This window comes from Dipodomys merriami, unplaced genomic scaffold, assembly GCF_024711535.1.
Source record: "Dipodomys merriami isolate MVZ:Mamm:240054 unplaced genomic scaffold, mDipMer1.0.p SCAF_6, whole genome shotgun sequence".
NCBI lineage: Eukaryota > Metazoa > Chordata > Mammalia > Rodentia > Heteromyidae > Dipodomys > Dipodomys merriami.
Window position 1 is genome coordinate 28,886,178 of NW_027206179.1, and position 18,725 is coordinate 28,904,902.

At 33.3% G+C, this 18,725-nt stretch overlaps 1 long non-coding RNA gene across 1 annotated transcript in view; it reads left to right on the plus strand.

The window, feature by feature from the left end:
- Positions 1-18,725, plus strand: part of LOC138813506 (uncharacterized) — a 168,353-nt gene that overhangs the window by 142,003 nt on the left and 7,625 nt on the right. The window lies entirely within an intron of this gene.

The following is an 18,725-nucleotide window of genomic DNA, read 5'->3' on the forward strand; positions in this document are numbered from 1 at the left end:
ACAAATGAAATATACATGTGTTTCCAAAGAGAACTTAATTGTACAAAATATTTTTATATTGAGCTACAAATATGGCTTAGTTGTAGAGTGCTTGCCTAGCACTCTAGCATGAAGCCCTGGGTTTGATTCCTCAGTACTACATAAACAGAAAAAGCCAGAAATGGCTTAAGTGGTAGAGTGTTAGTCTTCAGCACAGAGAAGCTCAGGGACAATCCGTATCTGTATCGGTGTTAACATGAATATATACTGAATTATTTTCTAGAACCAATTCATTTCCATTTGGTCTTTCAAGCTTACATATAATTCAACAAGATGAAATATAATTTAACTTTATAATAGACTATAAAATATGCCTTGCTCAATATGATATGTTGGACTTCCATAAATATCATCATAGATAATCTACCATTCATGGAGGGACTACTTTTATTTCCATGCTTATTTGCATTTGGAAACTATATAGAACACTTTAAATAAAAGTAGATGAATAGTTAATTATTGTTAGATTTTCAATTTTAAGTCAGATGACTCATTTTCAACAAAGCATTGCCTTGAGAATTTTCTAAAATAAACTTATTTTCACCTTAAATAAAGTTATGTATGTTTGAGTTTTCTACTTACTGTTTAAAGTTGTGAAGTACCAACAGAAAAGATTCTTGATGATTTACACATATATATATATAATTTATTAATGTTTAAAATGAGGTAAAATACAATTACGTTATCAACAAAATATGCATATTCTTTATATTAGCAACTTGGAATAAATTTTCATTTTATTGAATATAAAACATTTTGCATTATTTAATGTAATAAAATTAAATATGATTATATTTTTCTGTAATTCTTCCAGGGCATGATGCAATTATTTGCTTACATTTTAGTTCACAAAAAATTGTATTACTGCCTTTCTGGTGAATTGAATCTGTAGGTAGTCTAAATCTGTCAAAATGATTCAATAAAAGATAGGTTTTAGAAAGGCATATTTTTTTCCTTTCTGTTTTGTACTTCTAAAATAATAAATACATTCCCTGGAGGAATTTTATATCAATGATATTTTAAGACATAATTATCTGAAAATGTGGAATATTTTATTGATTTTGAAAAATAACATTACTTAGATTATTTCAAAATGTACCTATTCCTCACACATATTTTTTCCTGATTTTTCAATATACATAAATATGGCTCTTGTGTGAGTAACATGAAATCAAAGTAGAATTTTGTTTTAATTATGCATGTATATTTACAAGTTTGTTTGTTTTTCTTTGTCAGTCATGGGGCCTGAATTCTGGGCCTGGGCACTGTTCCTCACCTCTTCAACTCAAGGCTAACACTCTGCTACTTCAGCCATAGCACCACTTCCAGCTTTTTCTGCTTTTTTGGTGCTGAGGGATCAAACCCAGGGATTCATGCATGCAAGGCAAGCACTCTACCACTGAGCCACCTTCCAAGCCCTATCTACAAGATTTTTTTGTTTGTGTTTTTGTTTTTTTTGGTCAATCGTGAGGCTTCAACTCTGGATCTGAGAGCTGTCCCTCAGCTCTTCAGCTCAAGGCTAGAGCTCTACCACTTGAGCTACAATGCCACTTCCGGTTTTCTGGTGGTTTATTAGAGATAAGAGTTTCCTGGACTTTTCTACCTGGGCTGGCTTTGAACTGCGATCCTCAGATCTCAGCCTCCTGTGTACCTAGGATTACAGGAGTTAGCTGCCGGCACCAGGCTCTACAAGTTTTTAAGAATAAAAATATCAACTAAATCTATAGTGTTTAACTAATAGATTTGAGGCAATTATATTAACTAAATTGTTAGTCTAATGCCAAAATAAATTGATTCTGATTGTCCACTATTCTTGATTTGTGCACATGTGCACTTGCTTGTGTGTGTGCTTGTGTGCACGCACACACACATACAAGTGTTTAAACTCAAGGACTAACATTATTGACATTTTACTCACAGCTAGTGTGCTTTTATTTGAGTCATTCCTTCCCTTTCAGATTTTTAAGCAGTTTCAAGTGTTGATAAGGCTTATATAATTGTACAGAATGAAATTACCCTACTTGAATTACTATGATAAGCTAATATAAGACCTTCTTTGGGGGAGAAACAAATATGTTTTACATTTGTTTTCTTTCTATTATTACAGGCAGAGTTCATATATGATTGGACCCAAATATTTTGGAATTAAATTGAATTTGTATAACTTTCTAGACAATGATATTTAATCATTTATAAAGAAACAACAATACTTAAGTAAAATGAATGGAAATTTGTTTTGTAATTAGTGTTCCATTATTTCTTCAACATAATTAGGAAATCATTAGATGAGCAAAATATTTTAGAATGGTTTAACAATGAAAATTCCTCACATTAAATATCTTATACTTAGCTGCAAAAAGGAATATATGGGAGATTTTATTATTTCAAAGACTTCACAATTCTTCAGTGCCTGAACAATAGCTCAACATGTGATTGAGTTTTCCAACATCTGATTGAGAATTTCTTGTACTAAACAAAATACCTCAGAGAAGCCCTTACAAATGACTTATAGTGAAATATACTGGTTTCAAAATTTTGGTTCAACGAAGTACATAAATCACTTCAAATTACTATAGAGGTAGAACAGAAAATCTTTCACTGAATTTTTGTAACAATTTTATAGCAATTTATTAAACATTCTGAATTTTAGGTTAAATATAAAAACATTTTTTATTATCCCCACATGTTTTGTACTACAATTCCTCTTTTCCTAATTAGATGATCCCTTGCTCCATAATTTTAAAGATAAAGTGGCTATTTTTTAAAATTCTTGTGGCATTAAAGCTTCAAACTCAGGGCCTCTGACTTGTTTTACCACTTGAGTTATGCCTCCAGGCCTTTTTGCTTTGGTTGTTTTTGTGATAATGTCTTACTTTCTACCCAGATTGGCAGGGCCCACATCTCTCTGTGCCTTCTATGACAAGCAATTAACATCATGCTTACCTTCTGTCAAAATGAGGCCTCACTTTTACTTTTTTATGTACTATTTTTTTGACCAGGCTTCCTGCAAATGGTTGATATTCCTGATCTTGAACTCCTCCTGAGCAGGTAGAATTACAGGACATCATCATGCCTTGCTTGCTTTGTTTCTCATTTTAGAAAAACCTCAACTAATCCCGGTTCCATTTTCTAATCTCATGTTTCATGTAATCCCTTCTCCAGAACTTTGAGAAGTGATGTGACTGAAAAGTACAGCCTAATTTTTTTAGCTGCTTCCTTAGTTTGAGTGGAAGATATATTGTGCTTTGGGGGGCCATGTTTCCTTTTTTATCCTCAAAGAAAATAAAGAAAAAAAGCTAGGTAACCTCTCCAATACCTAAAACATTGTCTATCCGGCTTGATTGTGAAAACATTCTTGACTCTTCCTGTTGTACTGAGGAAAGAATTCAAATCCCATTGACAAGCAGATATGATTGAATCTTAGTAATCCTTCACAAGCATCATTCTTGGATTTAAGGTAGAATCAATTTACCTCAGATTTCCCCTCATATCCAACTTAGATGGTTTTCAGTTAAATGCAATATAAATATAAATTTATCAAAATACTAAATTCAAATAATATAATCAAGCAAAATAGCATAGAAGGACTATTTCTATAAATTAGTTTATTTCAAAAAATTTTTACTTTGCAATTAATAGATCAAACTAAATATAAAGTTGCTACATTGACTATAATTTAATATTTTCATTGAAAATAAAAAAGAAATAATTTCCACAAAAATATTTCTGTACACTTTAGCTTTTTAAATTTATAATACTATTTTAAGTTCAGGATTATTTATTAAATTTATCATCATAATTTTCTTCTTAGTGACAAATTATTTCCTATTTGACTATATTCATTAGGAGGATAATAAAATGAAAATTCTATCTAAATACTAACTTATGTGTAGAATTTATTTATTTTTATCATTGAAAAAATAGTGTATCAGGATCATCTTCCTAATACAATATTTTTTCTGTTTGTATATTTAGCTACATTGTTACTGTAGGTGAGGCATATCTTCCTTTTTTTCTCAAAATGCTTCTTATATGAAGAGGCTATTAGTTAATGTTTTACTTGAAAAGAATCTATACATGTCGTGGGTTTTTTTGGTGGCTAGGTAACAATATCAGAAGTTATTAATAATATATTTATTTTAAAGTTATTTTTAGCTAGGCACCAGTGGCTCATGACTGTAATTCTAGCTATTCAGGAGGTGGAGATCTGAGGATCACAGTTCAAAGCCATCCTGGGACAGAAACATTCCCATGAGACTCTTATCTCCAATAAACTATACAAAAAATTAAATAAAAAGCCATAAGTGGCACTATGGATCAAGTGGTAAAGCTCTAGCCTTGAGCACAGAGAGGCTCAGGGACAGTATCCAGGCCCTGAGTTTAAGCCCCAAGATCAGGGGTAAAAAAAAAGCAATTTTAAATCAGATTGATCTTTTAGAATGCTTGACCAGTTTTATCTTTACCATCTCCAACTTCTTTCTTTCTGTCTGTCTTTCTTTCTTTCTTTTTTTTTTTTTTTTTTTTGTTGTTGGTCATGGGACTTGAACTCTGGGCATGCGCGCTGTCCCCCAGTTCTTCAGCTCAGGTCTAGCGCTCTACCACTTGAGCCACAGCACCACTTCCGGTTTTTCTGAGTGTCTTGTTGGAGATATGAGTCTCATGGACTTTTGTGCCCGGGTTGGCTTTGTACCGCGATCCTCAGATTTCAACCTACTGAGTAGCTAGGATTACAGGCATGAGCCACTGGTGCCGGGCTTCCAATTTCTTTCTTTGATTATGTCTCTAGACGTCTATCCATTTATCCATCCAATCTATTTATATTTCTCCCAACATATAATTCTCTCATATAACCATAGCAACTCTTCGCCTGGAAGCACTATTTTTAAATTATCCAGAAGATTCCTGCATATTGTTCTTGTTTTCTATAATCAATATTTATACTAGACATTGTGATAATGTGAATTTAAGATTTGATTGGCCCAAACTATATTCAAGTCTTGGTAGCATAAAAAGGAATCTAGATTAGCCTAAATGGTGAAGCATCCTCTGTATCATTACAATACCAATCCAATGAAATTCTATACTCCATTACAATTCCATGATGCCAGGAGTCCATCCCTTCTACTCTTTGGCTTTATTTTTCAAGACAGCCATAGATAATGGAGATCCCATAACGTCTGAAATAAGTGCAAACAAACCATACGCACATGAAATGAGGAAATGATACAATCCTTCCATATGAACTACTTATCTTGGATAATAAAGCATTACAAGATTATTTTTACCAGATTTTTTCTATGTTATCATGTATGCTGAAGACTTGTTTTTCCTGAAAGATGTTCTTCTCTTTTCAGAAATACTTTAATGTGTATTTACCAGAAAGTACTTTTTTTATTTACTAAAGCAAAATATGAATTCTCTTACTTTCAAGATAAAAAATGTTTTCTTGTATTATCCAAAGACATTTAATATGCAAAGGTATTCAGAGAGCCTGCTGGCAGTACAGATTACCATAAATTAAGTAGATGAGAAAGAAGAAACACGCTGATTTGATGCTTGCAATAATGCAATAGATTTATAGAAACTGAGCAATTTGATAGTTATGCTTATATGTTCTCTGTGCCTTGTAATTCTAAACAGATAGTCTGTTAGTACTACACTGAAAGAATACAAAATTATCTTTTCTATTGTGATGATTTTTGACATTTCAATAGTGTTAAAATGCTTCAGATGTATTTTTCCTGATTTTATGGTAATAGCAAAACAGTTACTAATGCAAATATGATAGAATATTTTAATTTTCATACACTGTGTGATGAATCACAAGGCCAAATCTGTTTTCTTCTCCATCACTACAAAAAATAATGTGTCACTAGTGCCTAACAACAAGGATATATATATACTGTGAATAAGAAAATGTGAAAAATGAAATTTTACTTATTTTCTTTTCCAACTTGCAATAGAATTACAAGCCAGGGAAACCCTAGACCAGGAACAAAGGAACCATAATTTGTTAATAATAAGTTCTATAATCTTTAGGAAGTGAATTATGTTTTCTAAGGCTAAATCAATTCAACTATAAAATGATCATTTAAGTTTGCTAAACAGGGATGTGTGGTCTTTTTACAGGAAAAGAATACTAGATAATAATTCCATGAAGTACAGGAAATGTATCCACAGCATGCTGCATATCCACAATCCCCACCCCAATTTGTCTCTTCCTGTTGACTTTTCTATGCCTGTTGACTCTTCTACTGTTCATTTCATTATATAACAAAAATTTGCTTACGAAAGATGGTTTTATTTTTGTCATTAAAGAATGTACAAATTGGAGGTAATCATTAAACCTACCTTAGAGGAAAATACCATACATCAGATTCCTGAGGTAGCTGGATCTGAATAAGGAGAATTTGAGAACAGAATGTTTGTAACTCAAGAAACAGAATTTCTTGCATTCTTGTCATCCACTTTCATAGGAAGTTTATTTATGGCATTCAATAATTATGATAATCAATTATATATTCAAGGAGTTTTATTGTTATCTTTACATACACACATATAATGTTTTTTGGCCAAATTCATCCTTTCTATAAAAATCTTTTTTAACCCTTTATTTACTATCCCTTCTTTTTAAAAGCTTTCTAGTAGGTTTGGGTTTAACTAGCATTTGTAGCCTAAGAAAATAAACAGTAAATGGGATCACTTAGTCTCTCAAATTATTTCTTCTTTCAAATTTACCTGTGTTCCATTCAGTTCATACCTACAACATGGGGCCATGTTTTCATGAAAATTTGTTATTAGTTCCATGCCTGTGTTCCTTTTTACACCCCATTTTTAACTCCATGTTTTCAAAGTGGCATAGTAACCAGGCAATTTGAGGTAGTTATGAGTATACTATTTGATTATTATGATCTTGTTAAAAAGTCCTCTTAGTCAGAATGCACTGCAGTTGCTTCTTTGTCTCTGTATATTCTAACTCAAGCACAGACATTGTTTGAGGGCAAATCAATTTTAATCATGGTGAATCAAGACTCCTCATAAACAGAATTTGGATTTCATTGCATAAAAAGATCAGTTTTTAATATGCCATCCAAACATTTTTGGTATAGGTATCACAATATTTTATTCAAATCTGATTATTTTAATGTAAAACTATTCTACTGATATGTGTAGACTGCATATTATTGGTTGTTATCAAGTCCCTCAGACTTCTGGTTTTCACAGGCAGTTTTTTTTTAAACATAAATCACATTGGAATTCTACATCCCATTAAATTAGATATTCCATTCTGATGAAAGTCTTCCACATCCCTGGTTGGTCTCAAATATTGCCTGCTTTGATTTTAGGGATGGTTGTTGAGTGCACATAGAAATGCATTTATTTTTCTTCTTTCCTTCAGTTTCTTTTATATATATTTTTTATTGTGAAAATACTGTACAGAGGGGTTACAATTACATGGGCAAGATGAGTACATTTCTTATCAAGCATTGTAGCGTCCTCCTTTGTTTACCTTTCCCATCCCTTCCCAGCCTCCCCCCACCCCCAACTCAATCCTCCCTCCCCTTCAGTTTCTTAATCAGCATCTTAATTTTCAAATAGTTTCATCTTTTACATAATAAAAATACCTCACTTCAAATATTTGTTTGTTTAGGATTAGTATTAGTGTCATTAAATATTTAAAATTCAATGGTGACAAAGTATTACAATTCATTTTACTTCCATTTTTCCACCAACTGAAATTGGTAATGCCTGTTTCTGTGTTGAAAAATGTTTCTCATTTTAGGTATTCTACTTTCCTACTATTTTGATTAATTAACTTGATTAATTAAACTTTTAAATTATTTATACTATTTTTGATTAATTGTTTCATATTTTGTCTGTTGTGGGACTTGAATTCAAGGTCTAGACATTGTCCCTGGCCTGGGCAACTTTTCCTCAAAGTTAGTGCTCTATCACTTGAGCCATAGTGCCACTTCTGGCTTTTTCTATAATTCAGTTGGAGATAAGAAGTCTCACAGATTTTCTTGCTTGGACTTACTTTGCACCACAGATCTCAGCCTCCTGAGTAGCTAGGATTACAAGTGTGAGCCACCAGCTCCCATAATATTATTGATTAAAAAACATGTCATTGTCTTATATATCTATCACATATTCTTATCTATGATTAATAAATGTTATGAATGTATATATCATAATAGTCTTCTGTTGCATTGAGTATTTTTGATCTATCTAGAGCATCTGGACTTTCCACCTATAAAGTTTAGCATTGTCTGGCCTGTTATAAGCAATTCTGTTACATGCATCTCGAAGTAAAATTCAATACAGATTAATAAATAAATTAATAAATAAATAAATATAAATGGCCAGATACTGTCATTTATACATGTCAAATTCAACTTAATCCATTTTGCACACTTTCTGAAGAATAGATATTTAATATATATTTGGCACATATTTTTAACACATATAGAAATGCGTGTTAAATGACAGTAGATTATAAAAATATATTTACAGCATTTTCAACACTCAAGAAATGTGATATAAAATTCTTAACCTGATTAACAGGAAACGCCAGTATGCAGCTTTCACACACTAACTGGTTTTCATCCCATTCTTCTGTTCCATGTAGTATAAGATTTTCTATTCATTGTTATTTTGCTTCCTTGAAAGAAACTGCTATTCCTCAGCTTGGAAGTCTCCTTATAACACAGGATGAGAAAGTGCAACAATAATTGTTGGGGTAGTGGTTTAATGAGTAGAGTGCCTATCTAAGAATCAAATTCTAATATTGGAAAAGAAGAAATTGCAACAAAACTTACCAAATTTGAATTTTTGGCTACCCCATTTAATCATATTTTTATGATCAAATTCCATTTATGTATTCCATGTGTACATACGATTAAAAATATTCTACTTAGATATTTCCCCATAAGCTTTATGACATGTTGAAATTATTTCAAGTCTAAAAGTTCAGTAAGTCAAAAGAACTGTTGGTTGAATATCAAAATTTGTGATTCAGACTTAAAAGTAGCTAATGTTTGTGATATTGGCTGAATATATAGCTACACTACATATATGTATATATATATATATATATATATACATCATATATACACACATACTATCTATAGAGAGACTATATATGGTGTATGTTGTCCATTAAATAACTTTAAAGATTTCCTAACAAGTTTAGTCTCTTTCAGATTCAAAATAAATTGGAGAATGATTAATCAACATAAATTTCCTCAATTTTCATTTACAAAGAAACCCTCTATAGAACATAGAATATCTATCTATCAATTGATCTACCTATCTAACATTATTCCTTTGTCAACTGATGTCCTCAATTAAACTAATTTTCTACATAAACTTGGTTGACCAGTATATATTTTTCTAGTTTTATTGTCAAATGACAATAATAATAGTATTAGTAATTCTGAATTTGATAACAGTAGTGTAACAGTCATCTTGGCTCATATTTTTTCCCATTCTGCTCATGTTATTAATTTTTACTGTAGAGTATTTTTAGATCAACTAAAATTACTGTTTCTAAAGAAGATAATTTTCAAAAAGAAAGTTTTTTCATTCTACTCCATAATGTTTTGTGTGACTGTGTGTATTAATTGTACAAGATAATAGTTTTCCTTTTTACATTTAAAAACTTTTTTCCTCCTCCTTTGTTTTTCTGTAGCATCCCCTCCCTCCTCACCTCCCGACTCCTCCAATCCCCCGAAGTTGTAAAAGTTCGTGTTCAACATAGTGACACAGTGGTTTTATCTTTCTTCTGTTGTTTTTAAGGTACTTATAATGTACTATGTGATTCTTTTTGGTTTCTTCTGTATGTTCTTCCCCCATGGTATAACCCCTGATTTCACCGTATTTGATTCAGGTGTCCTGAATCATGTATATATATTTTTCTAAGTTGGGTTAGGAGAAGGGAAATAACAAAATGCTTAAAAAAGGATACAGGTTGACCCTTTTGACATTTTTAAATATATCTGTAGGTTATTTGTAGTATATACATTTTTCTTCTTTTTTTGGATTTCTTTTCTTTTCTTTCTTTATTTTTTATTGTGAGAATATCATACAGAGGAGTCACAATTACATGGACAAGGTAACGAGTACATTTCTTATCAAGCATTGTTGCCTCCTCATTGTTTCCCCTTCCCATCCCTTCCCATACTCCTCCCCTTCCCCCACCTGATTCTCCCCCCCACCCCCCAACAAAGCTGTTAAATTCGTTTTTTGACATAAAAACTTGTACATCTCATTGTTGCAGTGGGTCCACCTGTATCCCTAGTTAAACAATTTCAGCCAAGAATACAATACCCAGCTAAACTGTCCTTCATAACCGAAGGTCAAATAAAAACCTTCCATAGCAAAGAAAAATTGAAACAATATATCTGCACCAAACCAGCCCTACAAAAGATACTTAAAGATGTCCTACACATAGAAAACTCACAAGACCACAATAAAGGCCAAGAAACTGCACCCAAACTGAGAATCCAAGAACCATAGGAAAAACTCAGTTGCCACAGCCCCCAAGAAGGTGGATAAAATGGCAGGAACTCCCAAATACCTCTCAGTCCTATCTCTCAACATTAACAGACTTAACTCTCCAATTAAGGACATAGACTGTCTAGTTTGATTAAAAAGCAAGATCCTTCTATCTGTTGCCTTCAGGAGTCACATCTTGCCCATAAAAAAAAACACATTTTGAATGTGAAAGGCTGGAACAAAATCTACCAAGCAAATGGTCCCCACAAACAGGTGGGAGTTGCAATACTAATATCAGATAAAGGAGACTTCAAATTAAAATAGAAGAGATAAAGAACGTTGCTACATACAAACTAAGGGATCTCTCCTTCAGGAGGGTATTACAATTCTAAATATCAATTTGCCAAACAATGAAGCACCCAAATTTATCCAAGAAACACTACATTTCCTCAAATCTCACATAGATCCAAAGACATTAATTATTGGGGATTTTAACACACCACTCTCCCCACTAGATAGATCAACTCGGAAAAAACTCAACAGAGAAACCGCAGATCTAAACAGCTGCATAGATCAACTAGATTTAACAGACATCTACCGAATATTTCACCCAGCAGCATCAGAATACATGTTCTTTTCAGCAGCACATGGAACATTTTCCAAAATAGAACATATTTTAGGTCAGAAAACAAATGTCCAAATTCAGAAACATTGAAGTTATACCTTGCATTCTCTCAGACCACAAGTGAATAAAATTAGAACTCAACACCAAAAACCACCAAAGAAAGTCCTGTAACACGGAGGCTGAACAACACACTGTTTAACCACCAGTGGGTCATGGAAGACATTAGAAATGAACTTCAAGTGTTCATGATATTCAACAAAAATGAACACACAAATTGCCAGTTCCTCTGGGATAAAGCAAAGGCAGTACTCAGAGGCAAGTTTATAGCTCTGAGTTCCTACATCAACAAATTGGAGAGAGCTGAAACCAACAATTTAATGAGACAGCTGAACTTCCTTGAAAAAGAGCAGCAAGATAAACCCCAATCCAGTAGATGGAAAGATATAATTAAAATTAAATCAGAATTAAATGAACTAGAATCCCAAAAAACCATAGAAAGAATCAACAATACAAAAAGTTGGTTCTTCGAAAAAATTAACAAAGACAGACCCTTAGCAAATCTTATAAGAAAAAGAAGAGAACACACCCAAATAAATAAACTCAGAGATGAGAATGGAAACATCACCACAGAAACCACTAAGATTCAGAACATTTTAAGGGAATACTTCCCAAAACTTTATGCTAATAAGTTTGAGAACCTGGAAAAAATGCACCTTTTCCTAGCAAATATCGACATGAACTAAACCAAGATGAGTTAAACCATCTTAATGGGCCCATATCAAGCACTGAAATATAAACAGCAATAAGAGACCTCTCATCTAAGAAAGACCCAGGACCCAGATAGTTTTACAGCAGAATTCTACAAAGCCTTCAAAGAAGAACTCACACCAATACTCCCTTCAACTCTTCAATGAAATTGAAAGAGAAAGTTCACTACCAAATTCATTCTATGAAGTTTTAATAACCCTCATCGGAAAACCAGGTAGGGACTCAAAGAAAGGAACTATAGACCCATATCGTTGTTGAACATTGATGCAAAACTTCTCAACACAATTTTGGCCAATCAGCTTCAACAATTCATCCAAAAAATCATATACCACGTTCAAACAGGAAACTATATTCATTTTTTCATTACCCTCAATTTTAGCCTCTTCACTGCTAGTTCCTCTTTAATGCCATCATTTCTTCTAGGTACCATACTGAGGAGAAAATATGGTTCTTGTCTTTCTCTGCCTGGCTTAGTTTGCTTAATGTGATGGTAATATACAGTTCCAAATATTTTTTCTTATGAAAAATGGTTTGATTCTTCTTTTAGTTGAGCAATAAACCATTGTGCATAAATACTTCAATGTATCCCCTCATCTATGTAGGGAACTTAGGCTAATTCCACGCCTTAGATTTCTGCAAAATACTGTGATACATATGAATGGTTCCTGGTTTCTTTGACATTCTTCTCAAACCCCATCATCTCACTAACAGGAATTGGGTTCTTCATTGTTTATATAGAAATGCCCTGATATGATTTATCATTATCCAATGTTAATCACATGAGGAGCTATTTTTCCTCTGGTTCACTTGGGCAGGATATGATATTTAGAGAAAATAATCTAAATCCTTGATTACTTTATTATCTTTATATGTCCATTGTTTTACATCCTTTCATTGAAGAAATCTAGAATATACCTGAAAAAATAAGTTATTAATTTATTCAAAAATTTTACAGGAAATTTTTTCATTCATGAAATCATTTAAATTTGTATTTATTTTTATGCAGACAAAATTTGCTTATTCTTCATAAAAGAACATTTGCTTTGCTAATTCATAAAATATTTTCAAGACAGTAATTTCAATAACATAATTATCAATGTTTTGAAAATTAAAAAATTCTGCTCAGAATCTACATGTAGAGTTGTGTATAGTGATTTATAAAAATATATTTTAGTGTAATTTTTGTATGATTTATATAGGTTCATGTATTTCCAATTATTTCATATGTGCATGAGTAGATTTCTGTTCAAATGTTTAATATAATTTAATGTCTGGCCACATAATATATGTGTCACATAGAATATACTATTGTATAAAGTAAAATATAATCAAGAATTTTGTATCCAAGCTTGTCCCCTTTTGGAAACCCTCCTTATACTCTTTAAATTTCATTTTCACATTGTTTTCTATGTATGCTCCAGGAATTTCTGTGATTATAATTATATATACTTTTAGAGATATGGAACTTTTCCTATGTATTTTTTCATTCTTACTCAAATGATGGACTTTTCTTCTGTCTTTTGTTTAATATATATTGGACAACATAAGATATTAGTTCTGGGGGCTGGGAAGGTAGCTCAGTGGTAGAGTGTTTGCCTTGCATGTATGAGGCCCTGGGTTCGATTCCTCAGCACGAAATAAGCATAAAAAGCTGGAAGTGGTGCTGTGCTCAAGTGGTAGAGAGCTAGCCTTGAACTGAAGAGCTGAGGGACTGGGCCCAGGCCCAGAGTTCAGGCCCCACAACGGACAAAAAAAAAAAAAAAAGAAAGGAAGGAAGGAAGGAAGGAAGGAAAAATGGAAGAAAGAAAGAAAGAAAGAAATTAGTTCTGGGATAATTTTCTCTTAATTCCTTATGGTTTTATTGAATTATTTTCTTCACTTTTACTCAACCTGCTTTTTAAGGACTTATAATAAGATTGTGTCATGGATTTGCTATTTCAAAAAAAGACATAATAATTAAACTTGTGAAATGAAATATTATTAAAGTGGTTCTTTAGTCGTAAAATTGTTAGGTCATTTAATTTTGTCAGATTTACCAAATACTCTTAGAAGTTAGATTTGTTGTCCTTTTCCTGACTGTATGGCAGAACTTAAATACAAGAGTTCTAACAACAAAATATATTCAAGAAACTCATTTTTGGTCAAAATATAAGGTAAGAGAGGGGACATTACGACAGTTTCAGTAACATACCTTCCTTGACAGTATTATTGAATTTAAAAAATACAGTACACAAGATCATTGGCCATTTGTTGTTTTTCTTGTTCCTTTTTGTGTTTATTATAATTTTATGGATTTGTATAAAGAGATTACACATCAATAGATTATTTTTCTTATTTTTAATATTAGTCTTTTTTTTTGAGGTTGAGCTTACTCTGTTCTTTTTTTTTTGTGTGAACATAATGTACAGAGGGGTTACAATTACATGGCAAGGATAATGCGTACATTTCTTACCAAGCATTGCAGCCTCCTCCTTTATTTATCCTTCACATCCCTTCCCAGCCTCCCCCCTCCCCCCCATTCCCAATCCTTCTCTCCCCCCCCCACCCCCCACCGCTTCACAGATATTGTAAAGCTCGTTATGGACATGACAACTTGTACTTCTCATTGTTGCAACAGGTCCACCTGTATCCTTAAACGACTTGTTTTTCCCCATCTCCTCCTCCACAAGTTATACTGACATCAAATATAGTGAAAGCAGGGGTTATACTGTGGGGGAGGGACATACAAAGCAACAAAGAAATAATCTTATAAATGCATTAGAAACACATGCATGAAAGAAAAAAACATGAAAATACATATCTAAGGGTTCATTTTCCTAACATCACATTATCTGACCTTTTCCGCTTGACTCATACATATATTAGATATTGCAAATAAGGGAAACCATGGTGCCTATGTTTCTTTGGGCCTGACTTACTTCACTTAATATAATTTTTTCCAAGTCTTTCCATTTCCTAACAAATGGGGGAATGCCATTCTTTCTGATGGAGGCATAGAATTCCATTGTGTATATATACCACATTTTCTTGATCCATTCATCTACTGAGGGGCATCTGGGTTGGTTCCAGATCTTAGCTATGGTGAATAATGCTGCAATAAACATAGTTGTGCTGGTAGCTTTAGTGTGGTCTTGTGTGTAAACATTTGGGTAAATGCCCAAAAGTGGGATTGCTGGGTCATAGGGGAGTTCTATGTGGAGTCTTTTGAGGAACCTCCATACTACTTTCCAAAGTGGTTGAACAAGTTTACATTCCCACCAACAATGAAGTAAGGTTCCCTTCTGTCCACATCCCTTCCAGCATCTGTTGTTGTTAGAGTTCTTGATTTTTGCCATTCTAACTGGAGTGAGGTGGTATCTCAATGTTGTTTTGATTTGCATTTCTTTTATGGCTAGGGAGGCTGAGCATTTCTTCATGTGTCTATTGGCCATCCTTCTTTCTTCTGCAGAGAAGTTTCTCTTTAAGTCTTTCGCCCACTTGTTTATTGGGCAGTTGTTTCTTTGAGGATTTGTTGTTGGGGGATTTAATTTTTTGAGTTCCAAGTATATTTTAGATATGAGACCCTTGTCCGTTGTATGGCTAGTAAAGATCTTTTCCCAATCCGTGGGCTTTCTATTGATCTTGCTAGCTATGTCCTTTGCCATTCAGAAGCTCTGCAACTTTATGCGATCCTATTTGTCCAATCTTTCCTTGATTTGTTGTGTTTCTGGGTCTCTATTCAGAAAATTTCGGCCTGAGCCAAGGAGACCTAGGGTTTCTCCTATTTCATCCTGTAATGTTTTCAGAGTGTCTGCTTTGACTTCGAGGTCTTTGATCCATTTGGAGTTGATTCTGGTGCAGGGTGATCTATAAGGATCTAGCTTTAGTTTTCTACAAGTAGTTAACCAATTTTGCCAGCACCATTTACTGAAGAGTCTGTCTTTGTTCCATTCTATTGTTTTAGCTCCCTTATCGAAGATTAGATGGCTATAGGTCTTAATACTAGTCATTTTTTATTTTGCTTAGTTTTTCTACTTTTTATCTAAAATAATGCTTTTAAAAGCTCATAGCATATTAGACTTTAGTTGTCAAAGTTGCACAGTTTATGGCTTCTGTAAGTTGTTATAATACTATATAGTATTGAATCTTGCATTAAAAACTAAAATTTTCATTAAAAACTCTTAGATTTCAGCATACAAATTTAAAGGTGTCTGCATTTTAGTTTGTGTATTTTATTAATTACCTATTTTTGAAAACAAAAATTACTTCAAATGTGAATAGCAAATTCAATAAGTTTTTGTTTCTGCTTATGTAAGTAGTGTTATCAAAGTAACTCTGTATAAATTCTTCTCTATGTAGAATATATTTAGCTATTTAGTCTCTTTTCCCTAATTTGAGGTTCATCTGTATCTATAGAGCAAAAAAACCTTCTCTTAAATATAGATTCATGGTATATTTATAAAACTATGTCCACATATGAGCAAATGCTTAGAAAATATTATATGTTTCAAAACATCAAAAGTTGGTAAATGCTATTGAGTGGGTACAGTTATTCTGTAAGTTTAGAATTATTCAAAATAAAATACCTTAAATGTAGAAATATGTTTTATTCTCATGTGAACTTGAAATTATGAGTAAAGGAAATAATGTTTCAAACAAGGTTTTTGTGAAGTAAGAGGGTTGAAACTTCATCAGCCCAAACAGAGACCAACTGTCAGGTCAGGCTTCTTACCCAAAAGACTGGGATGAGACCAGATTGTCAGTACTGTTTTGCTCCATTGGAGCTTTCCAGGACTTAGTGCAGGCAAAGGCTGGGTAACAGCAGGGCATGATCCAAAGGCATGGCTGGCAGAATTACACAACCCCAGGCTGTGTGACCCAAATGGAAACTCCTGTGATTCAGCACTAGCCAGCTGACCAGCATCATGAAGAACAGTCGGGGAACAGGTAACTGGATTTGAGCAAGGCAAAGACATCTTGTTTCAGGATGAGATGAGAACAAGAAAATGCTTACAGTTATCACATAGATCATAAACATAAATGAGTAGAAGAATCGAAGAGGTTAGCCTGTTTATTTGAATAAGCTAAGTGTATTGTCCCCAGAATACTGATGAAACAGGACAGAAAATATGAATTTCTCATTGTCAAAAATAATTTTAATAGACATATCACAAATTTCATTGTAGACAGGATTTCTAAAACAAAATGCAACACATTGATAAACACAATATTCAATATATAATTATTTCACAAAAAGCTAATAGAGGTGGGCGCAGGTGGCTCTGGCCTCTAATCAGAGCTACTCAAGAGGCTGAGATCTGAGGACTGTGGTTTAAAGTCGGCTGAGGCAGGAAAGTCTGTGAGATCCTGACCTCCAGTTGATTACCAAAAACACAGAAGTGGAATTGCAGCTGAAGTGGTAGAGTGCTAGAATTGAGCAAATAAGCTTAGGGACAGCATCTGGCTTCTGAGTTCAAATCCCAAGAGAGGGAAGGAGAAGGAGAAGGAGGAGGAGGAGGAAGAGGAGGAGGAGGGGGGGAAGTGGAAGAAGAACAGAAGAATAGGAAGAGGTAGAAAAGTAGGAAGAGAAAGAATGTGATGAAGAGGAGGAGGAAGAAGAGGAGGAGGATGAAGATGATGCAGAGGAAGAGGAGAAGGAAGAAAGAGAAAAAGAAAGAAAATAAGAGTGAACTCAAGATTTTGATTGTTTTGATGAGCATTTTATTTAAAAAATATAAAAGATGAACATATACTGAAGATCAGAGGCAAATGAAAGATGACAATGAAAGAAATCAAGATGAAGTTAGGTAACAATTGCTGCAAACTTCAAAACATCTTGTTTCCAAGAACAAATTTTATTTATTTTCCAATGTATAACAACATTTTTACTGTTTCTTTTTACACTACAATAGATTCATGGAACTTGCATGAATTTTATCATCAGAATTGGACAGTTCTCATGAAAAAATGTCAAATTAACCCAGAATACTATTTAATTTTTGCAACTCTAAAGAGTTTGGGGTTCAACATGACTATTCTTGTCTGTCTACTAAATGCATATATGAAGATCTAAGATTATACCTACATTTTAATAATGCTTATTTCCTGATAGTAAAGAGATACCTGTTAGTATTGAATTACTAAGATATCTCAATAAGTTAAAATGTTATGATTAAGATGAGAGTGGTGTGCCTAACTTCAGTGAGAACACAGGCAAAGTGTAGGCTTATTTCTGTGAGTAAAAGCAAAAAAGCCACCATAGAAAAGATGATAGCAATTCAATTGGAAAATATTGATAAGCTTTGATTGATAAGGTATTGAAGTTAGAGAGTGTGCAAAGAAAATGACAGGCCTGGCACATCAAAGCACACCTGGAGCATCTGTCCAAGTTCAGTGAATATATGACAAAAGAGAAATGACAGGAGGTGTTAAAAACCATTAATATGACTCACTTTGGGGATTCATCTATTGCTGAACAAAGTAGGAGCCTGTGGAAAACTGCATGCTGCAGAAGATGCAAGGAACATAAGAAGAGTAGGAAGAAAATTTGGAGCAATGTGAACACTGCACCAGAGAAGAGTCTGCATTATCAGAATGTTGTCGTGACCAAGACTTCAGTGAGTTTTCATGTGTCTCCTTCCAGGGTTAGGATTACTCAAGATAACCCTTTCTTAAGTTTGAGTGATTTAAGACTACAATCACATCTCCAGTTTCTTTGTAGTTGGAGTGTTTCAATGAATAACTGGCAAGAGATGTGCAACAGTATTTACACGTTGGAACATTGGAGTTGTCACGGATGAAATTGTGTCCCTTCAAA